Below are 11,975 nucleotides of genomic sequence, written 5' to 3'. Positions count from 1 at the left end.
TTGGTTTTTGTTTTACTCTTTCTCCTATAGGAAATTCAACCACATTATGAATGTGATTATCGATTGATTAACATTTTCATGTTCTTTGAGGGTACACTTGAGAGTTATACAGGTAGCTATGGTCTCAAATTCTTATTATCTAAGCAAATTTATTATTTTATATGTTACATGTTTTCTTTTTAATGCAAAACTACTTTATTGGTTTTGCGGATAAATAGTCGAATAAAATATAACTATTGCCTTCCAAGAAACTTCAGTAAACTGTACTTCAAAGGATATTCCAAAATATGGTTAGAATAGTATAAAGATGCTTCTTCATGTAATTCTCTGGAAAAAGACAAAGCGATTCAAATGCCTGAAGAGAAATCAGCATATCCTTTCAACTTCCCTTTTTTATATCTTCTACGTGGTCTACATTCGTCCTAAGTGCAAATGGAAGAGAAAAAACATAAATTACCTCTTCCAAAAAGTAGAAAAAAATTTTAAAAATATAAAGTAATACATACTGTGTTTGTGCATAATTCCTGGTCTCTCAAGGCAGCATAGAATGATTTCCCAGTTATCCAACAAGAATGATGCCCAATTCAGCCTAGCTATGTCTCTTAATGAATAATATATTAATTGGATTTTTCAGTCATTGAAATGGTAAAACATTGTGGAGTTCATATGCTGATATCTCAAATCATGACATATTTATTAACCTTTTCCAAGAAAAGGACCATAGAAACCCACAATCAATGGATGGACAAAATTTCAACAAAGTAAAATATTTCCTAATTTTGCAGTTCACAGCAGACTTATTGTTACAGAGTGTTCTTTTTCATCATCCTCATCATTTATGTCGTGGGTCTCTTAGGGAATATCATCCTGATTTCTCTGATCTGTGGGCATTCCTGGTTGCAAACACCTATGTATTTCTTCATTGGAAACTTGTCATTCCTGGATCTCTGGTATTCTGCTGTCTATACACCCAAAATCCTGATGACCTGCATCTCTGATAACAAAAGAGTCTCTTTTGCTGGTTGAGTAGATCAGTTCTTCTTCTCATCTGGACTGTGCTATAGTGAGCGTTACTTTTTGGCTCCCATGGCTTGTGACCACTATGTGGTGACCGATAAACCCTTGCTTTAATCCCAGACCTTCTCCTTAAGATTATATGCCAGTCTTGTTGTAACTTCATACATCCGTGGCATTATTAACTCAATCCTCATCACCTCAAATACATTTACGCTGGACTTCTGCCCAAGAACATCATTGATGAGTCCTTCTATCTGCCGCCTCTTTTAACGTTGGCTTGTGATGTGAAGGAGAGCTATTTCAGGCTGTGCTGTATTTCATATTTGCCTCCAATGTCATCATTCCCACCATGCTTATGCTTGTCTCCTACCTGTTCATCATTGCTGCCATCTTGAAGATCCCTCCACCAATGGCCTCCTCATGGCCTTCTCCACTTGTAGCTCTCACTTGAAAGCTATCACCTTGGGCTATGGTTCAATTCTCTTCATTTACTCCTGACCAAGTACTAGCTATGAACTCAAAAGGGATAAAATGGTGTTGGTGTTCTATACTGTGGTGTTTCCAATGTTGAATACCTTGATCTATAGCTTAAGAAATAAAGCTGTTCAAACTGCCCTGAAGAAAATGTTGGTTAAAGTAGTTTGCATAAATGAAAATACTTGGTAGGCAATGGCTGTATTTTATTTTTCAGATTATCTACCTATCATTGTTATCAGCCTGTTCTGTCAGAAATATGTAATATGAGAAAACAAAAACATCAACAGAAATGTGAGAGCAGCTATCTACATTTGTCTATTCAAGTTGGTACTAATGCATTTAAATAAGTTTTTAAAGTAAATTAGGCTGGGCCTTTTGGAAAAACTTGTATACCTGCTAGTATGGAACAGAGTTTGTAGCATTACTAAGATTTTTAAAATGGAGTGAGAGAGTATATTTTTAAAATAATTTTCACATAGTACATAAGTTGCCTGTATATCACATATTTTAATCTGTAAGTGGGAATAATGAAATTGGTTACGGAAATATTCTCAGGGTTAGGTGGATTAAATGACTTGCTTCAAAATATGTAGTTCATAGGTAAGGAAACAGGAATTCAAACCCAGAACTTATTACTCCAAATGTATTTAGCTATCTGTTGGGAGAGAGAGTTAGAATATCATTAAGTAAAAAAATCTAATGTGAAGTGCACCTAGAAATAAATAGTTTACTTTCCTGGTTTTCAATATTTTACTTGCTGTGATAAAAAGATTTCCTTGGCAATAGATACAAGAAAGAACATATAGCTTTATTTAGAGTCACTGTGAGGTTCCAATAAAAGACTCCAACAATTAAATTTAATTAAATTAAATTTTCTCCAACAATTAAAAAATTACGTTATAAACCAATGTTACCTCAACAGCAATGAAAATAAAAGAATTAAGGGAAAAGTAACACAGATGTATGCCACAGGCAGATATGGAAATATAGATAGAAACATATAGATAAGAAGAGAGATAGAGAGATAAATATCAAAAAGCTTTACATGCATGAGAAGACAGAGTACACATTTTTACTAAATGAAGCAATGATGGATAGCAATCAAGGTTCTGTGAATGTTTGTATTTCTTTCCTTGTTCACTGTTACGCATGCATTAATGAAAAATTGATGAAGATTTCACTGTGATGCATCACATTTCCTAATTTTAATAGTCTTTTGACATATAAAACATGAGATTGCACCAACATAAAAACGTGCTAGTGTTGATAAACAAGTATATTAGTTTTCTAAGGCTGTCAATATCAAAATACCATAGACTGGATGATGTAAACAATGGAAATTTATTTTCTCACAATTCTGGATCCTAAAAGACCAAGATCAGGATGCCATCAGGGTTGGTTTCTACTGAGGCGTCTTTTCTTGATTTGCAGATGACCACCCTTTTGTGATGTCGTCAAATAGTCCTTTCTTTGTTCATACCCATCCCTGGTATCTTTTTGGGTGTCCAAATTTCCATTTCCTCTTTTTATAAAGATATCAGCCAAGTTGGTTTAGTGCTCACCCTAACCACCTCATTTTAACATAGTCACCTTATAAAGGCCATATCTCCAAATACAGTCACATTCTGAGTTACTGGGCATTGAGATTTCAACATATGAATGGTGGTAGGATTCAATTCAACCCATAAGACCAGGACTGATTAGAGTCTCCTGATGAATGAGACAAGGAAGAGTAGCCAAGAAGATAGAGGAGAGAATATGGCAAGGAAAGAAATTATGAACAATATGACACATTCTAGAAAAGTCTATTTAGTACAATTTGGAGAGTTTCTATCATCAGATGCATTTAATAACTGTATTGTGACTTAGATCCATTAAGAGAGCTAATGTTTAGTAAAACCTTCTTCGTTTCATTGTATCCTAATTAAGCTATCATCTCTATGTTCCAAATGAATTCTAACTGATCTTTGGAAACTGAGGTACATATTTCTTGGCTTCTGTGAAAGGAGGTCCAAAGGACTGTGTGAGAAAATACGCATGTGGAGTCTAACAGAGCATGCCAAAATATCACAGGAGAGGGAAATGTATGTGAGTTCCAGGAGGGTCCTTCCTGATTAAGGGTTAGCAACTGGAATTAGGGACAGCTAAGTGGTCTGACCTCTCTATGACCTCAGCTACTGCAATTAGAAGGTGATTACAGAGTCTGGCCTTGCTCTCAAAAGATCATTGTTATGCAATCACACACACACACACATTCCTAAATAGTATTCCCACAAATGATATATGTAACTCTCATCAAGAATTTGAAATTCAGCGTCGTAGTTATGCTGGGTCATCATATATTCGCCTACACAAATCAAGAGGACAAAAAAACGTGACATGCTTTTTGATTCTAGAGATTGTGGTACTCTGTGCAGTCCAAACTGCTAATGTATCATATTTTCACTTCTTGGTATTCATTTTTAGGTGCTACAGGGGCACATTCATCCATATAATTTTGAGTGCTCCAGTGAAGAGAGCATGGAACAGAGCTTCTACAAGGGAACACATATCTTTAGAAGCCATTCTATATGGGAAACTTTAGCATAATTGGCTCTGATATTTTCTGTGTCTTTCATTTCACATTCACATTTTATTGTAGTTTATTTCAAAATCAAGATGGATTTGAGGTTGTGGTTATGTGTCTTCTCTTTATTTATTCTTCTTTCTTATTAGCAATACAGTACACTAGGCAAAGAAAGTCCACGTGAGAGTAGATTAGTCGCGAGTATTTTGAGCTAAGTTAGAAGTAGACAACACTTTAAGAAAAACAACTTCAAAGTAAAAAAGTAATTACCCCCTTATTCATTATGGAAATATTTATTAAGTGCCAATTAGTTTTTAGGAACCATTCTGTATGCTGGGATACAGTAGTAAACAAAACAGGGAAATCTTTCTCCCCATGGTTAATCCCTTCTGGTGGGAAAAATGGACAATAAACTTAGTAAACAAGAGTTAGATGATCCCAATAGGTCTGGTACAAAATAGAGCAGAGTCTGAATAGAATAAAAATGTTGAAGATTGTTGATGGGAAGAAGGCATAGAATTTAAAATAGTGATGAGGATGTGTCTTAGTCAGAAAATGATATTTGAATGGGACTTAAAAGAGATGAGGGTCTCAGCCTGGAAATATCTGAGGAATAGTGTTTCAGGCAAAGATATAGACAGTTTAGAAATCTTTGATGTTGGGGAAGGGCTGGTGTTTTTTCACAATCAGTGATTAAGTCAGCAGAACTGGAACAGAATGCAGGAGGAGGGGTGAGTCTTAGGAGATAAGGGCCAGTAGGTAATGGAGGGTAGGCTCTTGGCAGACCCTTAGGCCATCGTATGGAATTTGACTTTAACTTAGAAAACATTAGGAGCATTTTAACATGATTTTTCATTTCAAGTCATTTTTAGTCTCATTTAAATACCTTTTCTTCTGGGAAGACTTTGAACTTAGGGCAGAATTTTTATTTTATCAGTTATTTGCCTGTTTTGAAGGTAATATAAGAAAAGTAGTAATTGGCTCTGGCTAGATATTTACATTTTTCCCCAAATTATACTGTATTAAAAATGAGCTTAATAAGATGCAGATACACTTCTATGTACAGACACATGATAACATAGCAGAAAAAATTCATGGTAACTATTGAGATGGTGGCTATAACCCACCACTTTTACTTTACCAATATAATAAGCATACATTCTTGGCAAGTATTTATACTCAAGTTTGAGCAAATTATGAAAAAAATTCATAGCATACATGTGAATAACATCATAGCACTATCAACTGTGAAGCTCCTGTGAGATTATCATGGGAAATCAATCAAGGAGGAATTTAGTTTGGTTGACATCCTAAATAGATGAAGACAAGTGGTGAGAGAGAGAGTTATAAAGGTAAATTAGAGCAAGCTTATGGAACATTGGGTGTAGCACTAAAGCATCTGTTCTTTGTATGTTAATGGGAAAAGATACATCATCTAGTAATAAAGAAATGGAATGGTCTTCAGAACTTCAAGCTGCTTTTACCAAAGTGTCATCAATGAAGTCATGACCTATCATAACATCATCAGCCACATTTGAAAGATACTGTAACTCTCTTCCTAGCAGAAGCAGATCTAGAGCTCAAGGGCGAAGACTTGGGTTCTCTATGGTAAATGTTTTACGCATCAGAATAAATTACAATCCTTTCTTGATTTTAGCTTTCCTGACTGCCTTTTTAGTTAAAGGGACATCAGATCTAAAGCTCTTGGGGCATCAGCCCTAATTAAGTAAAATTTTAAATTAGATACCTCCTTTTAGCTTCTCTCAGAGAGCTTTGGAGCTTCAAGATAGTAACTCTGAAGGATTCACTGTTTCGCAATAAATCCTTGACACCAAAAATTGGGTTCGGTCTAATGTTCACCACCCACTATATAAAATAATGCCCAAATTATGAATATGAATCTTACATCTAGTAGGAGAAAGTGTAAAACAATGAATTGTTTTTAAAAAGTGATGTTTTAAAGCTCTTTTTAATAGGTAAAGAAATTCAAGTTGTCAGAGAATTATAGGATATCCTTAGCTAGAAAAAGAGAGAACACAATTCTCCTGTAAAAGATGTAAAGCTTAACAGTTGAAAGCATATGCACTTGATAAAGAAAATTCTGTGTTCTAATCAGTTCTGCTGTTGAATAACTCTATAACCTTGGAAATATTTCTTAAACTACATGAGGATCATATACATACCTATCTTATCAAGTTGTGGTAAGCATTAAGTGGGTCATATTAGAACTTAGAATATTAACTGGCAAATAGTGAGAAATATATATATATATCTATATGTACACATATTTATTTATTTATTCTGTTTGTACTAACAGAATAAATAGAAGGAATAGAACAATATATTGTTTTTGTATAACTGTGAGGACAATGCTTGACACATAAGTTCTTAATAATATATGAAATATACTGAAATTTTTTGAGTTCTCATGATATACCAAACATCAGGCTCGCTGTTTTCATGCATATCTTCTTTATTCAATGAGACACCTGTCAGGGGTCATCATTTTGCTCATCTTTTTGGTGAGAATTGGGGACTGACCCTGCATTAAGCAATTACTAAGTGAAAACCCTAATTTCAGAATCAGATTCTACTCCAATTCCTGTATTTCTTTAGTCTCAGATTGAAATTGTATCATTCTAGATAGTAAGAGATAAAATTCCATAAGCCTCTAGTAATTACCGTCTTAACTGATACCTTTGTGTATTTCTTTCAACAGTAAAATCACTACATAATTTTTTCCTCATAATGTTTATCACACTTTTACCTCTGTGGACATGGAAGTTGGAAATTGCACCATTCTGTCTGAATTCATCTTGGTGGGCTTCTCAGAAGATCCCTTGTGGCAGCTGATTCTAACTGAAATATTTCTGATGCTCTGTTTGATAACCATGTCAGGAAACATGACCATGGTTTTCTTAATCCATATTGAGTCCCACCTGCACATTCCTATGTACTTTTTCATCGGCAATATATCTTTTTTGGATTTCTGGTACACGTCTGTGTATATTCCCCAAATCCTAGCCATTTGTGTCTCAGAAAATAAGTGTATTTCCTTGGCTGGATGTGCAGCCCAACTGTTCTTTAATTACCTTGCTGCCTACACTGACTGCTATCTCCTAGCACCCATGGCTTATGACTCTCTTGTGGCCATCCGTAATCCATTAGTTTATTCAAGTATTATGTCCAATTCTCTGTGTACTGGACTGGTTGCTGCCTCCTACATAGGAGGGTCCTTGAATGCTGTAGCTCATATTGTTAACAATTTCCACTTGAATTTCTGTGGTAAAAATATCATTGATCACCATTTCTGTGATGGAACAACATTGGCAAAAATGTCTTGTATAGACACCCAGGTATATGAAAAGTCCCCCAGGGTTTGGTGGGCTTCACGGTACTCTCCAGCATTCTTGCCATCGTGATTTCTTATTTTAACATCCTTCTGGCTATCTTGAGGATCCGCTGAGCCTCAGGAAGGCACAAGGCCTTCTCCATCTGTGCTTCTTACCTCATCTCCATCATGTTCTTCTGTGGATCCTTACTCTTCATGTATTCAGGGCCAAGTTCCACCTACTCCATGTGGAGAGACAAACTGGCTTCTCTCCTCTACACCCTGGTCAACTCATTGCTCAATCCTCTCATCTATATTCTGAGAAACAAAGAGGTCAAGGGGGCCTTCTGGAAAGCAACACAGATCATAAGGCCACAGAGATGAAGCTTATCATTTTGCAGAATGCTCTTATTCTATTTTCCAAATTATGGGCTTATAGATAATTTGTAAACGTTGTAATATTTCAAATATATTCAAGAAGTTATACTTAAAACAATGACACGTTGAGGAAACCATTTTCTAACAGTTTATTATTTTATTATGATTAAACTATTGTAAACTTCTAATATTGACTTGTTTGACGTTCTGCAATATTGCATTTTGCTTCTTTGCAGTTTTGGATTTTCTAAAAATTTATCATCTTGCTTATCTTTGGGAAGTCTCCTAAAGAGAATATAAAATTGAATGGTTTTAGTGTACATAATTTGAATTTGAAGCTTGGCAGGAAAACTTTGTTTGTTAAGAATAAGATTTGGAATGGTGAAACTCTTGGAAATTTACACATATTTATTTTTGATGTCATTCCCTCCAAGTACTTGCATAAAACTCTAATTTGAGTAGATAGAATATATCTTTGCAAACATTGAGCCTTCTACATCAATTTAACATTAAGCAAAATGTTTGAGTTGCTTAGATTACAAAAAAAAAAAAAAAAAGGAAAACAGCCAAAACACCTTTAAATCCATGGAGAAAGATGTGTCTTTAGGATTGTATATCACTATGAAAGAGTGATCTTTTGCACACAGAATGAGTTGGTCTTTCATCCTGTCTGTCATTCCATACCACTACATATCCGCATGCAGAAAATAACAACATTCAGGGAAACAACTGAAACAAAAAACCAACAAACCAAACCCCATTGTATTCTAGACCCAATGCTTGTTTCTTTCCCCCAGTGGAATTTTTCAATACAAAGAAACTTACAGCTCAATATTCAGTATGTGGCAGGTTTAGTTGAATTTTTTTTCTCAATACTCTTTGCAACAACACTGCAAATTAAGGAGTTTTAATCACATTTGACAAATGAGCCCCTTGAGCCTGAGAAGTTAGAATTTGCTATTGAAAACTTACACTTGTTGTAATGAGCACATTTATAGAATGCATTTAAATGAAAATTTTAGAACGCATAGTTGTAGCCACTTCACCATTTTTATTAGCTCTGACATTTCTGATCTATCTTTTCACCAGAATTTATTATTTAACATATCAGTTCTCTCGCTTTTTTTATCACAAAATTTTTAACATTCCTTATTCTTCCATACCACATAAGCTCAGTGTATACAGGACAAGAAGGATTTGGGATGTATTCCACAAACCTCAAATATCCAAATAATCTTTTCATCACATTCCCACAATACCCATCACATAGGGGGTAAAAAAAAAAAAAAAAGGATCAGTCTCAGGGGAGATAGCAAAGTAAAGTGCATTCCTTTGATCCCAAAGTAACATATACTCATTTTTTTGCATTAAACTGTAATACTGCTTTTTAAAACGATATTAATAGTAAATTGATTCCATAGTACAGATTATAGTCTGATCACAAAAACAAAATAAACTAATACAAAGAAATAAATTTTTTTCATTGGATTTCTTTGTTGTTGTTGTTGTTGTTTTTGTTGCTGTTTGAGGAAGATTAGCCCTGAGCCAACAATTGACGCCAATCCCCCTCTTTTTGCTGAGAAAGGCTGTCCCTGAGCTGACATCTGTGACCATCTTCCTCCACTTTATATGTGAGATGCCTGCCACAGCATGGCTTGATAAGTGGTGCCATGTCCGCACCGGGGATCCAAACCAGCGAACCCTGGGCCGCAAAAGCGGAACGTGTGCACTTAAATGCTGTGCTAGCGCGCCGGCACCTGGATTTCTTAACAGAATAAAATTTTCTTTTTTCTTTTCAATCCATTTCTGCAAGCTTCCCCTGAAGAATTCCACTTTCACTGGGCATTGATTTAAGAAATTTATGTCAATTTAGTGTTTGGATTTTGTTAACCTGAAAAATTTTTCAGAGCTTCTTTGACATCTTTAGTCCTCACATTGTAGATCATGGGATGCAACATGGGGAATGCCACTGTATAAACTGTGGAATGTAGTTTTCCTCTCTAGAGGAAACAGCTGAAATTTGGGTGAGAGTAGATGCAGAGAGTCGAGCCATAGTACAAGGTGACAGAGATCGAGTGGGAAGAGCATGTGGAGAAGGCTTTGAGGCAGCCCTGGGTGGAAAAGATCCTCAAGATGGTGGCCTTGATGAAGAGGTAGGACGCCAATATAAGTGCAGTGGGAGTAAAGACATTGGAGGCCAGTAGCAAGTTCTGCACAGCCTGTAAGCTGTTTTCACATGACATGCCAACTTCACTAGGCATGGAACATCACAGAAAAAGGCATCAATGACATTGTCACCACAAAAATACATTGTGAATGTGTTGCCGGTGGGAATTATTGCATTGACAGAACCTCTAGTATAGGAATATACAATCACACAGATGTATACTCTCCTTGACATGACCTGAGCATAAAGCAGGGGGTTGGAAATGGCCACACAGCTGTCATAAGCTGTGGCAGTTAGGTAACACTCTTTGTATACCAGCCCAGTGGAGAAGAAGAACTGAGCTACACAGAAACCAAAGGAGTTACTTTTGTGTGCAGACATGCAGGTCACTAGGATCCCTGGGGTGTACACAGAGGAATACCAGATGTAGGTAGGGTGCAGAAAAGAAAGTTTGCCACTGAGAAAATACACAGGCATGTGCAGCCAGGAGTCATTACAGATCACCACAATGATGGTGATATTTCCTACCACAGTCAAAGATTACACACCAGGAAACACTAGGAACAGGACCATCTGCATCAGGGGCTCTGTTAATGAAGCCCAGAAGGATGAGCTCTGTCACTGTGTGATTGCTCCTTTCCATGGCTTAAAAAGACCTCACCTACAGATGGAAGAGTAAAGAGTTTAATTCTCTCAACCAGTGCCAAAGGAGGGCATTCTCTCTTCCAGTCTATGAATTTTAGAGTAAGGAAGATCTAAGCAATAATCTGGCCTGACTTAGACAAGTAATGGGAGTTTTCTGAGCCTCAATATATTCATTTCAATAAAATTATTTTAATAAAAGGAAAGCTTTGCTGCCTGTTGACAGTTTATTCATTTTTCAAGAATATATTTCTTGAGCCCCAGATGCTGTTTAGGTATTGGGAAACAGCAATGACGATCATACGGCTGAAATTTATTCTGTGTAACATTTATTTAAAAAGAAGAAATACATCATAAATGAATAAGTTTAGAAATACTTTCAGTTAATGTCAGATTATATTAAGAAAATAAAACTAGATGATGGGTGAAAACTGAGAGGAGAGCTATATAAATGTATTATTGTCAAAATAATTTGTTCTTTTCCTTTTTCATCCATGTTTTAGCAAATATCATTACTTTCTTCCTTTTTATTGTAAATATCAGATGTACATTATTATATTTCAGTTTCTGAATAGACTGCGACTTGTTTGCCACCAAGAGTCTAGTTTTTATCCATCACCATGCATATGTGTCCCTTTATCCCTTTCATCCTCTTCCCAACCCATCTTCTCTGGTAATCACCAGTTTATTCTCCATATCTATGTGTGTGTTTGTTTATCTTCCACATATGAGAAAAATCATATGATATTTGTCTTTCTGTGTCTGAATTATTTTGCTTATCATAATGCCCTCAAGTCCATCCAGTTGCTGCAAATGGCATGGTTTTGTCTTTTTTATAGCTGAGCAGTATTATATTGCATATGTACGTCTTCTTTGTCCATTCATCCATTTATGGTCACTTGGCTTGATTCCACATCTTAGCTATTGTCAATAATGCTCTGATGAACCCAGGGATGCATAAATCTCTTTGAATTGTTGACTTCATGTTCTTTTGATAAATGCCTGTAGTGAGTTAGTTGGATAACATGAGATTTCAATTTTTAATTTTTTGAGAAATCTCCATACTGTTTTCCATAGTGGCTGCACCAGTTTGCATTCCCCCAGGAGTGCATGAGGGCTCATTTTCCCCCACATCCTCTCCAACATTTGTTATTTCTTGTCTTTTTAATTATAGCCAGTCTGATGTGTGTGAGGTGATATCTTCTGGTAGTTTTTATTTGCATTTCCCTAATAATTAGTGATGCTGACTATCTTTTAAGGTGCCTGTTGGCCATCTGCATATCTTCTTTGGAAAAATGTCCGTCCATATCCTCTGCCCATTTTTTGATTGGATTGTTCATTTTTTTTATTATTGAGCTGTATCAGTTCTTTATATACCTTGGGAATTAACCCCTTGT

The 11,975-nt window shown here is 35.8% G+C and overlaps 3 pseudogenes; 2 read left to right on the top strand and 1 right to left on the bottom strand.

The window, feature by feature from the left end:
* Positions 1-737: 737 nt before the first annotated feature.
* Positions 738-1,683, top strand: LOC106832637 (olfactory receptor 9G19-like; annotated as a pseudogene).
* A 5,145-nt stretch (positions 1,684-6,828) lies between these two features.
* On the top strand, positions 6,829-7,775 carry LOC106832628 (olfactory receptor 9G4-like; annotated as a pseudogene).
* Positions 7,776-9,655: 1,880 nt separating this feature from the next.
* Positions 9,656-10,579, bottom strand: LOC106832622 (olfactory receptor 9G19-like; annotated as a pseudogene).
* Between the last annotated feature and the right edge of the window lie 1,396 nt (positions 10,580-11,975).

The sequence above is a fragment of the Equus asinus genome, chromosome 17 (assembly GCF_041296235.1).
Source record: "Equus asinus isolate D_3611 breed Donkey chromosome 17, EquAss-T2T_v2, whole genome shotgun sequence".
Lineage (NCBI taxonomy): Eukaryota > Metazoa > Chordata > Mammalia > Perissodactyla > Equidae > Equus > Equus asinus.
The sequence above is the reverse complement of the archived record's forward strand: the minus strand, read 5'-3'. Positions and strand labels throughout refer to the sequence as shown.